Raw genomic sequence first — 6,182 nt, 5'->3', positions numbered from 1 at the left:
CCAGAACCATGGGATTGTGAGTTATCAAACCCCAAATCTAAATGAAAACAAATGCATGCCTCGTAGCAGAGATCTACGCCAGGCTGTGTTTCCTAGTAAAACCTTTAAGCATTGAGCAGAAGTGAAAGCAATTTTGGAGGTGTGCTCTATAAAGGCCCCTCAACATGCAATTCCAATATCTGGTTGGATGTTGCATTCATGATATATGGTGATTTTTGTATGAAATTTGACCCCACCAATTTTTAAGCAATTACAGGCAAATAGTATGGAGTTTGGATACAGTCATTGTCACCACAAAATCACCTTATGTGTGGGGCAACAAATCATGTCTGTGGTGCCCCCTATGGGTGTAAGTGAAATCACTTTTGGTTCTGTGTTGGCCCCTTGGAGATCAGCCTGGCAAAGAGAAAAACAGAACTATCCCTTTAAGTAGTGGTAATGTGCATTTTCATTCCTGCTAGATTAAGGACTAGAGCTTACTGTCACATAAGACTCCTGAATCCAAATGATCCAGTCCTGTATTTGGATCAACCACTAGTTGTCTTTTGCGATCTCCGTTGTACACAGTAAAATTATCAGTGTTAATTTAACTCTGAGAGTGTACACATGTAACCAAATGGACCTGTTGTTACAGGTCAATTTGGTTAACATTTGTACACTCTCAGAGTTACACAATTATAAATGAACACACATTTTACTGTGCAACATGCAAAATGTTTATAGAAGTAGAACATGCCATTTTACCCTTGAGCCAAAAAAAAAAAAAGGTTTAGAATTAAGGAAAGGTGTTACAGAAAACGATGAAACACCATTCTTAAAATGAGTGATTCTACGATTAAAGCACTTTATAATTATGTGCACACAGGTTTTTAACCTCTCCCCCTTATTCTTCCCTCTATTTATGAGCGATAACCAAGAATTATAATAAAGAATTTTAGCTTTGATTTTAGAGAAGTGTATATGGTGAAAGTTGTGTAGTGTTGCTATGAAAAAAGGTGTTTGGTTTATGTATTGAATGGAGTGCCAGCATGATTGCTTCCAAAAGGTAGTGACACTAGTTCCTTATAATGATATCGTAAAAATGTGGCTTTAGATATATATTTATTAGTGATATTTTAGCGCCCCACCCCCTGCCCCAAAAAGCCCAGACTATAAAATAATCATGATATATAACATATTTTGCATTTTATAAAGAGGTGGATCGGTCCTGTACAAAGTGAGAATGGTCAACAGAGGACGCGCTAATTGATAGTTTATTAACAGCTTGAATGAATGGGTTACGGACTGTTATTGCTTAGATCTAACATTTCCACCTGTAAGCCTTAAAAAAAAAAAAATCTTAGAAATGTTAATTTGATTTGTTTTCATTTTGTTGCAAATTAAAACAAATATTTCCTTTGTTTAGAATTAGATGAAACAAGTTGCAAAACGACAAGGTTTAGTGTCAAACTGTCCCCAGGAAAAAATAACAAAAAAAAACACAAATAAAAAGAGGAAATTGGAAAGATTTTCATGAGCCTTTTTCTATTACGTGGAATGGTTTAAGCATGCGTTACTATTGCAAACACAGTAAAATCCTCAGTGTTAATTTATCCTTTTGCAACTCTGTGAGTGTACACGTGTAACCTAACCCTTACGGGTCCATTTACAGTTGCACACTTACGTCGTCAAATTAACCCTCCAGATTTTACAGTGAAAGGATTTGGAACAAGCAGTAATATCAGTACTGCTAACGTAGGATAATTACTCTGACATTAAAAGGTAGAAGTGCGTTTTGCTGCATCTATAGTCGTGTAGGTACGGTATAGTCATAATAATATGAACATTATGGATATTAAAACAAAGCTTTATTGTTACTTTTCCTTTGCCTCGTTGTTTTACATGGAAACTGTTCGATTGTGTCACTTGATAAAAAGGTTTAAAAGCGAAAACGACAAAACGGAACATGTTTTAAGTGTAGATATAGGTGTAATGTAAACACGTGTGTGTTCCTGTAGTCCTATAGAATATTATGAGACTCCAAATGAAGAAGCAATGCTTTGGTATCCTATAGCACTTTCTTTATTATCGTGTGTTTACTGTATCAGTTCATGTTCTACATGTATTGTACTATACTCAGTATTCATGAATTGCCTTGTTAATGTTTGTAAAAGTTACGGCATACAGTTACACAACACCTATCGAGAAAAGAAAAGGGTTTTTATCTGGAGTCTATGCATGCCGAGAGTTGGGTCCCGATATTATTGAAAAAGTCTACGAAAAAAAATGGTGCTATTATTATGACATATGAAGGTGCTTATAGTTATGGACCCGGGCTCAATGCATGCAGGGGGAGATTACAACAGTAGAAATAAAATAATAAAAAAAACAACTTCAATAAACTTGATGTCTTGCTGCGATTGTGGTCATACATGGGGGTTATTTTCCAGTCATAAATGGTTAAGGCGTAAACCAGTGGTGGACAAAGTACTCAACCCCAGTACCCACAGTAAAATAATAATGAAGTATTCAAAACTACATGCTTTTGAAAATACTTAATTATATTTTCCTTTAAATCAATGCTTTGTTTTATTGAAAATTTTAAAACATTTCAAAGATAGTGAAAATAGCAGATCTGTAGGCTCACAATGTGTCACATTTCGCCGCATTGTGAGCTTGTAGATTGTAGATAGACTATTTTCACTATTTTCAAAACAGGTGCATAAGTGTTTAATTCGTAATGTAACGTTTTGTAAGTTTGGGTCCATTCGGCAGTGGAGTCAAAAGTTTGTATTTGAAGTAGTGGAGTGGGGTGTAAGTCATAAGCTTCCAAAACAAATATATACTCAAGCAAAGTACAGATACTCAAAATGGATTTTAAATACAGTACTCAAGTAAATAAACGTTGTTACTGTCCACCACTGGTAACGCGTAACTGTAAAAAAGGAGGGGGAAAAAGAAACTAGAAAAGAAATAGTGTCATTCCATTCAATGTTCAGTGTGGTTTGCACTGTCAAGGTGAAAGATTTGGAACTACAACAAATGGAATGGTTGCATGTTCACTATGAGAATGAAAAATGGTTCTCTATAGGCAAGCACCCGGAAATTAGAAAGCAATTAAGCTAATTTAAGCACATTTATACTTCTTGTTATGACGTTGTCACACGCCAAAAAATAGCCGATATACAAGCTTGCGATATAGTGATATAGTGAGCTTGTGGATCGGCTATTTTTTGGCGCATCTTGAGTGAGTTTTTTTCTGTGTCGTTTGACCGAAGTATAGATTAGCCGAAGTTAGCGAATGTCAAGGCCTAATTAATCCAGTTCTGTTTAAAATTAACGCTGCCTACTATGTGATAGGACATTTGTGAAAATATATATTGACAATCTAAAGAAATACAGTTTTTTATTGGTTATGAACCTGATTTACACCATCATGTGTTATATTTTCATGTAGCAGAGAGAAGGGAGGTGAAATGTATTCTTTGGAAGGTTTCTGTTTTTATTTCTCTAAAAGCGTTGAAGTGATTGTCGTAGCAACGGGTGTAATGCCATTTAGGGGTATAAAAAATTCAAAACGCGGGGGGGGGGGGGGGGGGGGGGGGACCCTGAATGTTTATCAGTTGTGTTAATTATCGTTCTGTTTTTTTCTTTGTTTTTTTGTTTTGTTAATTAAAACGTTTGACAAGATTTACAATGATTTGGAGTCGTTTCTGTTTCTATAGGCTATTCAAGAGTGTGGACCCTGTCTGTCTGTCTGTCTGTCTGTCTGTCTGTCTGTCTGTCTGTCTGTCTGCCTGCCTGCCTGCCTGCCTGCCTGCCTGCCTGCCTGTCTGTCTGTCTCTTGTGTCAGTGTCACTTTCTGCTAATCTGTCCACCAGAGAGGGCTATCGCCTATCGTTTCTCTTATATCTGTGAGCACTGAGGAACGTCTGGTGTACTTATGATCATTCATTCATTCAGGTAGGTAGGGGGGAAGAAAACACAAATCTTGTATTGGGTAAGGTGGCAGGAAAATGTTTTCAGCCAAATACATTTGTGGGTCATTGAAACCATCCTCCCCCCATGGATCCCCTGCAGACTGCATTGATGTGTTCATCACTTTAATGATGTATGAATGGCCCTCAGCCTAGGAGAAACCTATTCCCCCCTTTCCAGCTCCAAACGAAGGTTCAGCCTTTATGTCCACAGGTTGTATTAACAACCATTGACTTCAGGGTGAGACGATAGCCAAAACAATAGACAAATAAACAAAAGGAGACTAAACATAAACTTATCCAATCAAAAGAAACCCAATAGATAAATCTAACATCTAACCCAACACCTAATCTACCGACCCATTCTAAAGCCCAGGTTGTTAAAACTGTGGAATGCCAAGTGGAGCTTGAGAAGGCCAGCCTTTTAAACCTCCTTCTGGAAGGCTGGGACCAATCAGCTCCCTCCAACAAGCTGCAAACCAGTCACTCACTCATTTAATCAGCCAAGCACACCTGCAGCCCTTCATACAAACATGCACGCACACGTGCACACACACACACACACACACACACACACACACACAGGCATACACAAACCTACACAGAAGATTAAAAACACATAAGCATAAAATGACCTTTACAACCTCAAGTACGTAACACCCTGAAAATTAATGAAAGCTTGTGAGACCTAAATGCTTTCTGTGCTAAGCATTTTTTTCTACTACTAATTTGTCTTTGTGTGAGACTAAGAGGGCTGAATCATCCGCAAAAAGGAACAGATTGCAATCTCAGGCAGACTTCAATTTCATTAATGTATAATAAAGGTCAAAAGCTCTGAAAACAATATGCTCTGTATGAAGGTTTCATATCATATCACTACAAACCAATGTGCACATGCCGACCATCCATGTAGATTTAGTCTAAAGCGTGTTTTCAACTGTTGTCCCAACTCTATAGCTCATCCTCCTACATATGTCCCATGAAACACCATGGAATGTTCTTTGCTGTTCCCCCCTCCCACAGCCTTATTTCCCCACTATAGTGGAGTATTCAGTGCAAGAAAAACACTTCTGCAAAGACCACGACAGACAGAATCCACATTTCAATGTACGATATGATAGCACACAGTTACAGTACAGTATGGCAGCAGAACATAGTCATACACACAGTCAAAGGTTTCTGTTATCGAATTATCTCAAGACGAATGTTTGCTGATATAGTGCAGGTTCTGAAAGGCTGAGCGGGCTATTTCAAGAAAGGATTCTTTTTTTTTGGTGAACTATCCCTTTAACGGGCGTGTAACTGTACACATGGAACCGTAGCTCTCAGAGGTATGGGGGAAATTAAAACGTTTGAGAACCACTGCGCTTACACTAAGGGTGCGTTCGGAAATACAGCACTGAGCGCACTGGCCAATACAAACTAATAGACGAGTGCGCTCCGGTGCGCAATTTCCGAACCCACCCTAAATGGAACAGAGCCTTAATAAGTATAATTGGTAGGACCTGTGAAGGAAGTAAGGAAGAGGCCCAATTTCTTTCCAATATGGCTGCTGTGCATAGAGCCTATAGAGCGGAAACACTCTGTTCGACAGCAATGACAAATCATTTTCAGGGGAAGATGCTATAAGCATATGGATTTGTAAGAGTTGCTAAATGGCGTTTTTGAAAAAACAAATGTTTTCAAGATTTTTCAAAAATAGCCAAAGAAATCTAGTGACACAGATGCGTTCCAGGTCTTAATGGGTTAATTCGACAATTCAATTTAAAGGAAACAGGTGTGATGATGAGATTGAGACGTCATTGGGAAATGACATTACGTTGTAAAATACACCCTCATTATAGGCAGAAATCTTTGTAATGTTCCATTTTAGGACAAAACTAGCAGATGAGGTCGCAATGCTGTGCTCTTGTAGATCTAGATTTCTGCTATTTTAGAAAAATGTTGAAAGTATGAAATGGGGCTTAAAGGACGACTTCAGCCATTTACAGTGCCCACAGCCCTCCTCTGAGGCACAGAGCGAGTAGAAAACAATGTAATGAGCACTGGTGGGGACCAATTATGTGAAGATAGGTTGATAATGGCTGAAGTCATCCTTAAGTACAGTTATTTAGGTCGTTTTCTAACATGAATTTTGTATGAAGGTTTTATGCAGCCTAATACAAAACAGTGTATTACACAATATAGTCATTACCAGAATGAGACAGTTATGGAAAGGAAAGATAA

The sequence above is a fragment of the Gymnoscopelus microlampas genome (genome assembly GCF_963454915.1).
Source record: "Gymnoscopelus microlampas genome assembly, chromosome: 21".
Taxonomy (NCBI): Eukaryota; Metazoa; Chordata; class Actinopteri; order Myctophiformes; family Myctophidae; genus Gymnoscopelus; species Gymnoscopelus microlampas.
This window is presented reverse-complemented; position numbering follows the sequence as displayed.